The 14727-nt window shown below is 36.1% G+C and overlaps 1 protein-coding gene across 2 annotated transcripts in view; it reads right to left on the bottom strand.

Moving 5' to 3' along the window:
* The window catches only part of LOC149045179 (CD320 antigen-like), a 31387-nt gene extending 27391 nt beyond the window's left edge, over nucleotides 1-3996 (bottom strand). The window contains exon 1 of one of the 2 annotated variants that reach the window (XM_089208078.1): nucleotides 3874-3996. The gene's annotated coding sequence lies outside the window, so the exon portion shown is untranslated. Of the gene's footprint in view, nucleotides 1-95; nucleotides 291-3873 lie in introns of those variants that run through there. The other variant, XM_089208077.1, reaches the window with a different exon arrangement.
* Between the last annotated feature and the right edge of the window lie 10731 nt (nucleotides 3997-14727).

Below are 14727 nucleotides of genomic sequence, written 5' to 3' on the forward strand. Positions count from 1 at the left end.
TGAATCAAACAACTAATAGGCCTAGAATGAAACTCGTTTTAGTGATCCGAACAAGACCAGAAGAAAAGAACTAATGATGATAATGTCTTTCTCACCTTTTTCCTTCTGTTGAAAAATTGATAATTTCCAAAGTAAATGGAGAGTCGCTAGATACAAAACCACGTTAAAAACTCTGGAGATTTGAATATTACAAAGAGTTTAAAATTTGGTTTTTCTCTGTTCTGTCGAGTTCGGCTTTTCGCCTATTTGTTTTTTTTCGTACCTGTTTTTATTTCGTGTTTATTTCGAATGACATAACTATTTTACCAGCGTCATCGATCTGTATAACCGATTGCTGTCAAAAATTGGTCCTTTTAAAAGCTCTGGAAAATTTAGTATCACGAACAGTTTAAAATTTGCTTTTTCTCTGTTCTGTCGAGTTTTGCTTCTCGCTTTTTATTTCGTACCTGTTTTTATTTCGTGTCCTTTTGGTTTGTTTCGTTTTTTTTAACAGTTATTTACAATTGAGAAGCGTTGAGCTATTTTCAGCGACCGACAGCAAATATCATTAAAAAAACCTATAATGCAACTGAATAAAGTGCATCGGCAGAATCGAAATAAAATGGGTGAAGATCGTCAACGAAAATTGACAGCAAATCATCAACATTTTAACAACTTGAGTTAAACATTTAGTAGGCCTAGAGTAAAAAGTAGTTTATTTAAACAGGTTTTCCCTTCTGAACAGTTTTGAGTTCCTTGTAAATTAATTTCAACTCACTGCCAAAGCTAATGGTAAACTTATCTTTTGTTTTAATCATTACTTTTTAGTGACACCGCTGAATCCTAAGATCTCCTTTCTCTTAAATGCGAAAATTAAAAACCACTTTTGAATTTATTTGCCATAATTGTGATAAAAAACATCTCTTTGTGCATTATTATTATTTCAAATGAGTCAGTCAAGTAAGAGATCGTTACCACTTGCAACCATCTGGTTACGAATAACGTACCTCTTTTACTGATTGCTGTAAAAATTGGTCCTTTTAAAAACTGCGGAGATTTTAGTATTACGAACAGTTATAAAAATTTGGTTTTTCTTTGTTCTGTCGGGTTTTGCTTCTTGCTTTTTTTGTACTTGTTTTTATTTCATGTTCTTTTGATTTGGTTTGTTTTTTGCCGTTATTGGCAATTGAGAAGCGTTTACCTATTTTCAGCGACCGACGGCAAATATCATTAAAAACGCCTACAATGCGATTGACTAAAGGGCATCATGGTAAACTAAATGGGCAGAATCGAAATAAAATGGGTGAAGATCGTCAACGAAAATTGATATCGAACCATCAACAATTTAACAAGTGAATTAAACAACTAATAGGCTTTCTCACTTCTCGCTTTTTTTCGTACCTGTTTTTATTTCGTGTTCTTTTGTTTTGTTTCGTTTTTAGTAGCTACTAGCAATTGAGAAGCGTTTAGCCGATTTCAGCGACTGGCTGAAAAACTGCAGAGATTTTAGTATTACGAACAGTTTAAAATTTGGTATTTCTCTGTTCTGTCGAGTTTTGCTTCTCGCTTTTTTTTTCATTGTAAATTAATTTCGACTCACTGCCAAAGCTAATGGAAAACTAATCTTTTGTTTTAACCATTACCTTTTAGTGACACCGCTGAATCCTTAGATCTCCTTTCTTTTTAACGCGAAAATTAAAAAAACTACTTTTGAATTTATTTGCCATAAGCGTGCCAAAAAAACATCTCTTTGGGCATTATTATTATTATTTCAAATGAGTCAGTCAAGTAAGAGATCGTTAACGCTTGCAACCATCTGGTAACGAATAACATAACTTTATTACCGATTGCTGTAAAAATTGGTCCTTTTAAAAACTCAGGAGATTTTAGTATTACAAACAGTTTAAAATTTGGTTTTTCTCTGTTCTATAGAGTTTTGCTTCTCGTTGTTTTTTCGTGCCTGTTTTTATTTCATGTTCTTTTGATTTGGTTAGTTTTTTTGCAGTTATTGGCAATTGAGAAGCGTTTGGCTATTTTCAGCGACCGACAGTAAATATCATCAAAATCGCCTACAATGCGATTGAGTAAAGTGCGTCATGATAGACTCAATCGGCAGAATCGAAATAAAATGGGTGAAGATTGTCAACGAAAATTGACAGAGAATCATCAAAAATTTAACAAGTGAATTCAAGAAATAATAGGCTTTCTCACCTCTCGCTTTTTTATTTTGAGTCTGTTTTTATTTCGTGTTCTTTTGTTTTGTTCCGTTTTTAGCAGTTACTGACAATTGAGAAGCGTTTAGCCGATTTCAGCAACCGGTAGAAAATATTATTAAAAAAACCTACAATGCAACTGAATAAAGTGTATCATGGTAAACTCAATCGGCAGAATCGAAATAAAATGGGTGAAGATCCTCAACGAAAATTGACAGCGAATCATCAACAATTGATTTAACAATTGAATCAAACAACCAATAGGCCTAGAATGAAACTCGTTTTAGTGATCCGAACAAGACCAGAAGAAAAGAACTAATGATGATAATGTCTTTCTCACCTTTTTCCTTCTGTTGAAAAATTGATCATTTCCGAAGTAAATGGAGAGTCGTTTGGTATAAAACCACGTTAAAAACTCTGGAGATTTGAATATTACCAAGAGTTTAAAATTTGGTTTTCTCTGTTCTGTCGAGTTCTGCTTCTCGCCTTTTTTTTTCCGTACCTGTTTTATTTTGTGTTTATTTCGTGGTGAAGAATGACATAACTATTTAACCAGCGTCATCGATCTGTAAAACCGATTGTTGTCAAAAATTAGTCCTTTTAGAACCTCTGGAGATTTTAGTATTACGAACAGTTTAAAATTTGGTTTTTCTCTGTTCTGTCTAGTTTTGCTTCTCGCTCTTTTTTTTTTTTCGTACCTGTTTTTATTTCGTGTTCTTTTGGTTTGTTTCATTTTTTTAACACTTATTTACAATTGAAAAGCGTTAAGCTATTTTCAGCGACCGACAGCAGATATCACTAAAAAAGCCTATAATGCAACTGAATAAAGTGCATCGGCAGAATCGAAATAAAATGAGTGAAGATCGTCAACGAAAATTGAAAGCGAATCATCAACATTTGTACAACTGAATTAAACATTTAGTAGGCCTAGAGTGAAAAGTAGTTTATTTAAATAGTTTTTCCCTTCTGAATAGTTTTGAGTTCATTGTAAATTAACTTCAAGTCACTGCCAAAGCTCATGGAAAACTTATCTTTTGTTTTAATCATTACCTTTTAGTGACACCGCTGAATCCTAAGATCTCCTTTCCTTTTAACGCGAAAATTTAAAACTGCTTTTGAATTTATTTTGCCATAATCGTGCCAAAAAACATCTCTTTGGGCATTATCATTATTTCAAATGAGTCAATCAAGTAAGAGATCGTTAACGCTTGCCACCATCTGGTGACGAATAAAGTAACTCCATTACCGATTGCTGTCAAAATTGGTCCTTTTAAAAACTGCGGAGATTTTAGTATTACGAACAGTTTAAAATTTGGTTTTTCTCCGTTCTGTCGAGTTTTGCTTCTCACTTTTTTTTTCGTACCTATTGTTATTTCGTGTTCTTTTAATTTAGTTTGTTTTTTTGCAGTTATTGGCAATTGAGAAGCGTTCAGCCGATTTCAGCGACCGGCAGCAAATATTGTTAAAAACGCCTACAATGTAACTGAATAAAGTGTATCATGGTAAACTCAGTCGGCAGAATCGAAATAAAAATGGGTAAAGATCGTCAACGAAAATTGACAGCGTATCATCAACGATTTAACAATTGAATCAAACAACTAAGAGGCCTAGGATGAAACTCGTTTTGGTGATCCGAACACTACCAGAAGAAAACAGCTAATCATGATAATGTCTTTCTCACCTTTTTCCTTCTGTTGAAAATTTGATTATTTCCAAAGTAAATGGAGGGTCGCTAGATATAACACCACGATCCGTGAAGACACAAACAATAAAAAGGAAGAATATGACGAGTATTTTGCTGAAGGATGTATTTCAGAATCCAATAACTATTATCTTTATATGTTTATGACCTCACTTCAAAGGGAGCCAATAAAAGGACATCAAAATTGTCCCATTGCAACCATCTGGTGTGGAATTAAGTAAGTGTTGACTAAACATAGATTATTTTAATGGTTTTTCCCTTCTAAACAGTTCTGAGTTGATTTTAAATTAATTTCAACTCACTGCCAAAGCTTATCAAAAACTGAATGTTTTTGTTTCAATCACTATGTTTTAGTGACACCGCTGAATCCTAAGATCTCCATTGTTTTTTTATGCGCAAATTAAAACTATTAGCAACTGAGAAGTGTTTAGCCGATTTTCAGCGACCGACAGTAAATATAATTAATCAAAGGGCTCTTGGAGCCAGCTCATTCATGTTATGGCTTAAGTTTGTATTGATATCTTGGACTGTTTGAATAAGGTACAGTTGAATTCAGTTTATGTGAAATTTCAAGACTTTTGGGCAGTTGTGTGATAAGAAAACTTGTTCATTTGTAGTGATGGGAATTGGAAATAAGGTTATGTGGGCTGGAGGTGGGATGGGCAGAGGTCATTAGGCAGACAGTGTCCTTTTTGTTGGTGCGTGTGTGTGTTTGTGGGGCGGAGGGTGGGCTGGGTGGGCATGATCAGGCATCAAATGTTGCTCAAGCAGCAAAATATTTGTAACCCTCATCTTTCATGATCATTTGCACTATTGTGAAATATTCCTTGCTCGTTTCTTGATATCTTTTGTTTTTAATAAAGCGATCGTTGCATTTGGTATTTAACAAAGCGGCCACAATCGTTCTTAATAGAATTTCAAGCCCCCATATAGTCTGATTTTCACATATCAATATTTGCGTAATCTCCAAACAGATGAGGGATAAAACCATCAGAAAAGTAATCAAAAGGCCAGTCACGAAAGCAACGCTTCGCTTTTCCCTATAAAAATTCGCCTGTTCCTCATGTAAGCCAATAACAAAATAAGGCACATATGTGAAAATCAGTGCGCGAACACCTCTAAACGTTAAAAATATATCAAGTCGAGGGAACAGTTTTGGTCCCGGCCCGGATTTTTGTCAACAAAGTGAACACCTATCGGTTAAAAAGATGAAACGTATGGACCACGTGCAAAGCTGTCGATTGTTTCTCGAATATTGCGCGTGTTAAATATTCGATAGTGACATCTCATTTACGATCTACATCCACTTTTATTAAGTTGGTAAATTCTGTGCCGACGTCACACCAACTAACTCGCACGCAAAGCGAGAAGACTCTAGGAAGGCTTGAAATTATTTTCAGAACGTCTGTGATCAAGAAACGAGTAAGGACTTTTCCCCAATAGCGCGAATGATCGTAAAAGATGATCGCGGAAAAGCGATTGCGTGACGCTCGGTAAGTTTTAATACGATATGTTATCACGTATCAAACGAAAAAACAGTATAAATTCTCAGTCTGCATTTGGTAACCAGTCTGCAGTCTACATTTTATACCTAGTCTGCATTTTGTACCCGGTCCGCTGTCTGCAGTCTGCATTTTGTACTGACCGGATTGGTATTGCTGTTTTTGTCTAAGCGAGCCTCAAGTCCGGACCGAAATAATGGAGCTCGAAAGAAAATATTTAGACCATCTTGGCCGCTATGATTAATGTGTTTACTGTATGTTGAAAAGCTCCCGAGGACAAGCACAATGATAGAGTAATGATAACTTTTATACCAGATGAAGACGAACGCAAATGCGTGGCTTGCCAATATGACTGTCTCTGATGCTAATGCTCTTCTGCGTGATAACGGCGTGTTTTGAAATGAACCCGCTAAGGGTCCCTTAGGTGTGAACATTTTGGCTTTTCGATCCAAGTTGCATTTTTAGAAGTTCAGAAATGTGATTTGAGTTATCATTGTTTTTAAACCATACAAAAATCTTATTTTTTTTCCACGTGAGTTTCTGAGCTTCATCGAAATTAATTTTTTTGACTTTTACTGAGTGGGGAGGGGTAGCATGCGAGACCACTTCCGTTCACGGTCTACAATGCAACTTCTGTCCATGGAATACAACTCCCGTCCACGGTCGACAACTTCCGTCAACATCACCAAGATACCTCAATCATTGCTTTCAGCATGAATGAGCTAAAAAACCTACAATGTAATTAACCAATTGAAATAAGACGGATGATGATCTTCAACGAAAATTTATTATACACAGCTTTCATCAACAATTCAGCAACTGAGTTAAACAACTAATAGGCCTCGAATGAAACGTTTTAATGATCTAAAGGATACCGGAAGAAAACAAATAATATGATAATAATACCTTTCTCAACGTTTTCCTTCGGTTGAAAAAAATTATTCCCAAACAAAGTGGAGAGTCGCCAGATATAAACCTCGTTCTGTGATGATACAAATAATAAAAAAGTAAATAAATAACAAAAAAGGAAGAAGACGACGAGTATTTTGCACAAGGATGAATTTCAGAATCCAATAACTACTTTCTTTGAATGTTCACGACTTCAATTTGAAGCGAGTCAATAAGAGGACAGCAAAATTCATTTTGTAACGTAGGAAGGTCAGACTCTAAGTCCCTCTTACTTTAGAGAGAGAGATGAAAACAAAGAGTGATGAAACCAAATAAAATTTTAATCAGTGTGAATGGTCACGAATGAAGCTTTCTTGAATTAAATTGACAGGTAGCCCGATTCCAGATCTCACAATGTTAAGCCGCGGCTGCACGAGCGATTATTTACTTGCAATGATGATGCGATTTTCTCTAAATTTGTCGCGTCGCCAGCGCGCGGTGCAAACTACCCGTGTAGCCCACCCTCGTGCAAGTGCTGGGACGGCGACAGCCACGATATCGCTGAAAAAAGTCGCGAGAAATTCGATGAGTTGAACTTTTCGTGACAAAATCACAAACTTTGTCACCCGTTTAGCCGCGACCGGCGACGTGACAATGTTAAGAAAAAATCGCATCACCATTGCAGGCAAAAAATCGCTCGTGTAGCCGCGGCTTTAGAACAGGGTCTTGGTTTGCGTTTGTTGCGACAAAGTTTTTCATCCTCTGGAAAAAAAGTACAAAGAACAAAAACCGAGATGAATTTGAATTCTTTGAGAGATGAATAACTGAACGCCTCTGAAGGTTTTATGTACCGTGAACAGAGCATCTGATTTTCCAGACGGCAAGATTTGCGAGACAAGATAAGAAGTCTATCGTCTTTTCAAATGAATAAAGGGGTAAGTTTCTAAAGAAACTGTGGTGCTGCGTCGGTGGGAGAGTATAGCAGGTAATTTAGTGTTAACAACCGGGTTGAAAACGTAAATTAGCCACCGTAAAGGGTGAAAAAGCTGACGTTTCGAGCGTTAGCCCTTCGGCTCGAAACGTCAGCTTTTTTAACCTTTACGGTGGCTAAGTTACGTTTTCAACCCAGTTGTCAACACTAAATTACCTGCTATTGTCTTTTCACCCTCCTAATCTCAAACGACATTTTCCACCGACGATCTTTATTACGTTACGGCTTATTCTCGAATGCATGTCGGAACATATTACTGGGATGCACGTTACTCGCATTTATTCCCATCGATGTCGACACATTGGTTTCGACAATAAATAATTTTGAAAGGAAACCCAAAAAGAAACCATCTAATGACAACGCAAATGCTTACAAAGTATTTAAACCGCGAGCGAATTAGTTTAATAACATAGCGCGCGTGCTTTCCCTATACAAGTCCTGTTGAGCAGCTATGAATAAAGTCTTTATTTACGCACAGCCGCGCGTAAATAAGATGATGTGAGCATTTTTTTTTTTTACCCGGCTTCAGTCTCCGTCCTGTTAAGTTGCAGTGTAGTTTTCCTTCTCTTTGAAATACGGAAGAAACCAGGGAAGAACTGCCCAATTTTTCTGTCGGCATTGACCTTTTAGGTCCTGATCCAACAAGCAAGACAAAGCCGAAAAAAACTCGCAAGTTGCACGTTTCGCAAATTTGTCGGAAGACCAGCTGCAGCAAATTTGGCTTCTTCGCGCAGATCTTTGTTGTCGCTCTGTTATAAAAGAATTTGCTCATGCTTTTAGCTGTGCGTATATCGAGTTATGGATCCACTTAGGAAGTTTGGAGAGCACTCAAAAAGCTAGAGTTGCTTTCGGCTGCGCCTCGAGCTACTCTTACGCATTTTTCTTGCCCTCTAAACTTCCCCGTGCATCCATAACTCGATATTCGCACGCTAAGCATGAACAAATTCTTAAATTTGATGGCATAAGCACCTAGCGCAAAAAACGCAGCAATATTCCTTGATATCGATCAATTCCTCTAATACAAGCAATAAATGGTTATTTTCTCACCTCCCTGATAAAAACGAGCCATTGACAAGTTTCAAGCGATCTCAGTTCGCGCTCGCCTCTGTAATTGCTTTGATACGTTCTCAAGATTATGAAGGTTGGTTATAAAAATAAACCCGCTCTTCAAGTATTTTTCAGACTTAAGGTCGATCTTATGTGTGGGTGGGTTTTTGTTTCTTTTTTTTCTGTTTCATTTGATGAAGATCACAAAAAAGCGATCGGCATTCTATTAAAAGCAATGGCTTTGTTTAAGTTATCCATGAATGAAAACAAGACACAAAATGATACTAAGTAGAAAAACGTCCGGGTGTAATGAGGACTGATACTCGCTAAGTAATGTTGTCAAAATTTAAGGTTAAGGCCTAGTTCAAACGTCGATCTTTACATGTACCGAACCTGATTGCAATTTGGGTCGACTCGAATAATTAAGAGCGGCAGTTGATTCAAACGTCTATACAAATCTGCCGATCCTAATTGATTCAAACGTCGATCTTTACATGTACTTAATAGAAACGTTAGGTTCGGTACATGTAAAGATCGACGTTTGAACTAGGCCTAAGTCCGTCAGAGGTGGGAGTTTTCTAACTCATTTTCAACAAAAACTAGCACAGACACAGCCATCTCTTGCAGAGGTTTATGAGGCCGAAATAAGGCGTCTTCGGGAAGAGAACCACAATTTGAGAATTTAGCACAACTCCATTGCAACTCGGCTGAATGAAGTCGTAGCTCAGCTTCAACTAGCAAATGCTGAAGGAATGCTGCTAAAGCAGAGAATTGCAGAGACTGAAAATGTTTTCTACAACACCGAAAAGGACTTCTGGCAATTATCACCGGCAGCCAGAAATAATAAGAAAAGACGAGTCAGGCAACTAGTGACTCAATCGGTGGAAGGACTGGAGGAGTTTGAGCCCATCAAGGTAAGTAACATTATTTTACTTCTTCGTGAAAAATAGAACTGAGACATTGACCAACAGCAAAGTCGCGAAAAAAAATCACACATCTATGTGGCGATCAATCTATCTATCTAGCTATGTTCATATGAAAACAAATTTTAAAGGGAAACCCCTGTCTTCTTCTTCAGATTAAGTTCACTCTACAAGGACGTGAAGTTGTAATTCCACTTGGACACGATGCTGGTGACGAGAGAGAAAACTCCACTTGTCGGACGACGCAGCATGTACTTGTTGCGAAAGACGAAGGCTTGATTTCAAACGAGGCATACCATGAGTTGGGGATGGCCTTACCAGACGAGGAAAGAGAGATTCTTCCGCCAATCAGTGTTCTGAAACAGGAGAGGAACAGGCAAAATGGGATCAATGCCTCGCATTCAATACCAGAGGTCAGTGAAAACAAATGTAACTTATTTTAACTACATGTACCTAACTACCAAAGCCAGGCATGACTATAGTGAATAAAATCTGACCAGTGTAGAAATCACAAAGATTCAATTAAAAATAAAAAATTATAGTTGTAATCTCAGACTTAAAGTTAGGTGTATATCACGAGAATGAAAAAAACAAAAAAAAACAAAGACCTCTTTGGCTATTCTAAAAAAAAATTAATACTTCATTCTAATTTACCACAGGCTAAAAAAGGCTTTATTTTGCATTAATTTACATATCACAGTGCAATGGCAAGCAATAACTTATACTGATAACAACGAACATAATAATAATAACAACAATGTATTATGTCAGGAAAAGACCTCCGAGCAATCCTACACAAACTGGATCATAAACCAATCTTTGAGGGGACAAGTCATCAAAGAAAGACATACAGAGAAGTGAAGAAATTATGGAAGGTAAACATTTTCTTGTGTTAATTTGGTCACTAGGATCATAGAGTTAAATTTTAGTTAATATCTAAGGGGCATGACTACAATAAATTATATTAAAATATACTCATCTACATACTTGCTCTCTTTGTTGATAAAATAGGGTTTCAGTGATCTGGTGGATGCAGTGGACCCAGAACCAGGCCAAGAAAGCTACAAAACACCAGAACAGTTCAAGGACCATACAAAAAAATGGGCAAGATTTTTTTGAGAGGTACACCATGATGAGGTAACTGTGTTCTTTGCAAGTATTGCTTTTATTGAGATAAAATAAAAACGTAGAGTTAAAATTCTTGGCAATAATTATAATTAAACATTGATCTTTTCCTGGCATGGACAATTGAACAAAACCCAGCCAAAAATCAATCGAACTCAGTGGAATCCAATTGTTAGATTGCTGTTCAATCAAACATAATTGAACTGGAAATTTTCAGCGAGTTCAATAATTTTATTATTGAACTCAATCACGCCAATCAAACTAAATCAATGTGATTAATCCAGGTCTTTTCCTTGGCCATGCTTTGAAAAAGTGAAGTCCTTAAATTAATCTGTGATATAATAACACTGAAACCACTAAATTGAAAACAAGGTACTTACCATATATTTTTCTCCAAATTATTCTTTTTAGGATGTGACTCCATACATACATGGTAAGATCCATTTCTCTGTTGTGGTGATAATTTCAATGATTTCCAATCCTAACAGTAATTATAAAAGAACTTATTAAACCCTGACAAAAAATCTATTTTGTTTTGCTCCAGCTCTAGTCTATCATGTCCCTCAGTTCCTTGAAAAATCAACAAAATCAAAACAAAAAACGCAATTTTCAAGTCTATTTTTCACCAAAGTCAATTTTTCCAGAGGTTTTCCAGTTCAGCATAAAAAGATATTGTTTGGCTGTTAGTTCCAATAACGTTTTTTTCGGTTGTTGAGCATAATGTTAGAAACATAAATGTTCAATTATTATCAGTTTAATTTTTTTAACAGTATATACTGAATTCCAAAAGTTATTAAGCAATGATGATCAAACAATATAAAACATTTGCATTCTGTAATGAAAAAAAAAAGGAAATCTGTCATTTGACATATCCAAATTGTGCATTTTAACATGAGTTCACAGAGAAAAATGTTAGAGTGGACCACAGGATTTGCAATTTCTTAACAGCAGGAGGTGTTTTTAATTATTTTTTTGGTCACGGATTTATCTTCATTTACAATCTGGTTGTCTGTGAGTCAGAATCAACTGTACGCGACCAGGAACCCTTTTCTAGAAAAGAGAGTACTAATGTTGGTAATTTGAAACAAGTTATATGAATGTTCCTTTGTAATCTCTTTCCAACTTCAATCATTAATATTTAGATAATGATACACTCATATCCAAGTTGATGAACTACCTTTAACACTTATGAAAATGAATCATAAGATCATGACTCCTTAGTTCCTTGGTCATTGATATTTTTAAATGATATGGATGAAAAGAGAGAAAAAAATAGGTCTCTTTAAATTTGGCTTTAACTTCAAAACAAATGCTTGGTTAAGTTACAAGTTTGATGACTGACATAAACTACAATATAGAGTTTACCTCTGACATCCATCTGGAAGGAAGAGTTTGCTTTGCCATTATCATATTTAGCAGTACATTCATAATTGCCCTTATCTTTAAATGTCATTTGTCTAATAACCAGGCTGTTGTTTTTACTAAGCAGCACTCCATCCTTGGTCCAGCTGACTGATACTTGTGGATCACCTCTCAAATAACACTTTTTTGTAAATGTGGAGTTAAATGGTGTGTTCCTTTGGGAGGATATGGATTAGAATTTGTGGTCCAAGATCACACAGATCACAGTGCATCAAAGGAATGGAGCTTTAGGGTGCAATGGTGAGATTTCTAAACTCATTACTAACGGGGTGGAACTGCAAAGTAAGCATATAAACTCAAATTACAAAATTAGAAAAGCCACCCAGCCAAACCCCCCTCCTCCCCACTGCGAAAAGTAAAAATAAATAAATAAAAAGAATAAATAACAATATTTATAGTTAAGTAATAGGAGCAATCGATAACCTTATCATCCTACCAGCGAAGGATCTGGGAATGCTCTGTATATAACACATTCACAATCTTGCTTGCTACAGCATTTGAAGAACTAAAAGCATTCCATTCACTTCACTGATGTTACAAATAGTAACAGGACACTCCCCATCCATGGCACAGCATCTTTAAAACAAGAGCCCCTGGTTGAAAAGATTCCCTGAGAGTAAGGCAAAGTTTACATAAGCGGAACAGGAAAACCCATGCAAGTAAGGTTAAACGAGTTATATAGCATAAAGAGAAATGACATGCTAAGACAAAGGCCTCTGCAGTTTCAGAAGACACCTGGAAACCACCTGCTCTAGACTGAAGTAGAGTACATTGATTGTGATCCTATTATTATACATGCAGGGTATAAGAGGCCATCCACATAAGATTTTGCCTGTTACAACATAAATTGGAAATTAAGGTAGACATCCCAGAAACATGGATGCTGACCACCAGAAACACAAAACATAATAACTCTGCGAAAGTGTACTCCAAAGGAACATTTGGTCAGAGTGTGCCAATCAAAGCATGTGTGGGATTCCAGCCAATCACAGCCAAACAGAGAGTTTCATAAGGTCAAGCATATCTACTGACCTTATAATGCAAAGAAGACACAATATGCAGTCAAAAAGTCACAATCCACATCCAAAGTAAATTAATGGTGAGACAAATGATTATACTGCATTCAGAAAGTGAATTCATCACCATGACCAACCAAAGTCATTTTAAGCACATTACCAGTTTGAAAAGAAACTATAAGCTTCATCAAAGGGCACTTACTTTGAGTTATGACGAGGAAACTACATTGTTGACAAATAACTTATTGGGAAAAATTTTTTTCACATGACACCCCACTTCAAACAACTACAATCAACAAACATATTCAGAATAAAATGTTGCCTTATTTATCACAAATGTGTGAATTGTAACTTACCAATAGCAATAGCAAATCCACAGCCAGAATGAACATCTGGTAGTCCAACTGATCTCTGAGGGCCAAGCAAAAAAATACGAATCAACATTTCAGAATAGAAACGGAGATACATAGCCTTCTTTGCTATTGTTATTTCAACAAAAGGGAAGTGATCAAAAATTTCTCTGGCTGGGGGTATATTGTCATTCATAAAGTCTGATTGATGAGATGACAAATTCTCTTAGAGATGACAAATTCATCTAGAGATGGATGATATTGTCTCTGAAAGTACTTTTTTCAAGACTTCATTAGCCTGGAAAAAATATGTGCATTTTCCCTGAGAAGGATATTAGGATATTAGTATTCTACGCATACTATTTCAGAATTTCCTAAATTTATTAAGTAGAAAATAAAACTTTTACCACAGAGAAAGTTCAATACACCCACATTCTAAAATAATGGGATACCTGGATCTAACTGGATAACTGGATGCTCTATTTGGCACCACTTTAAGTGAAATCTTTGTGTAAAAATACTATGAAAACACAAACTGTATAACAAGAAACTCTTTTGTCATTTCCACTTTATACTTTCTCTGCTTCCCAAGAGTACAGGGTGCCCGGTTTGTTAAAAGCTGAGTTAAGATAGCTAATGGTCAGTGTGAAATCTGATTTCATATCTGAAAGCTTTCAAATGAATTTCAGTATACATGTACAATTCCTTTAGTCTGCAATTTGAAGATTGGATGCCCTAAAAAAATTATAGTACATTATTCTAAAAAGGCTTTTAAGCCAAGGATTAAACACACCCTGATTAAAATTTAACCCTGGGTTAGCACTTATCAGCCTTTGAACAACTGGGCCCGGGATTGAACAAGATTGAGTTAAACTGAGTTGTAATTTCAACAAGAAAAAGTTATGATCATTTTTACACCAACAATTCCAGGCAAAGCTGCAACATTTGCAATCTGCTTTACACCAGTAAGGAAACCACCAATACCTGGAGAGCAATTTAATTTAACTGTATCAAAGGAATAAGAAAAATGCAGCAAATACAACAGTATTATATTTCAAATGTTTAGAGTACTGTACCTTGAGTTCCAGTCCAGTGCTTCAGCTCATCAAACAGTTGCTTTTCAAGCAACTCATTTATATATCTAAGACACCTTCAATTTTTAAAGAATAAAAGAGAAAAGAATAGTTTGAAATTCAGAGTTGAATAGCTGCAATGTACTCCTCAAGTCTTGTATCTGAAACAGAATGTAAAAATTTGTCCATGGTACTAATTATTGAGAACATCCTAATCCAGTACTAATTAGGACATTTGTTGATGAAAGTGATCCTCGCAGTAATGTGCACTACTTAGGCAGTAGTGAAAATAAGGCCTGAAAAAAATTCAGGCCTGTATAGGATTTGAACCCATGACCTCTGCGATACCAGTGCAGCGCTCTATCAATTGAGCTAACAAGCCAACTGGGAGCTGGTCATGAAGTTGGTTCTAAATAAACCCGTGAAGTGATGAATAAATGGTTAAGAATATATGAAAGTCATATATTTGAACTGCGGATAAATACGTTGATGAAAG

Source organism: Pocillopora damicornis, chromosome 5, assembly GCF_964200805.1.
Source record: "Pocillopora damicornis chromosome 5, jaPocDami1.2, whole genome shotgun sequence".
In the NCBI taxonomy this organism is placed as follows: domain Eukaryota; kingdom Metazoa; phylum Cnidaria; class Anthozoa; order Scleractinia; family Pocilloporidae; genus Pocillopora; species Pocillopora damicornis.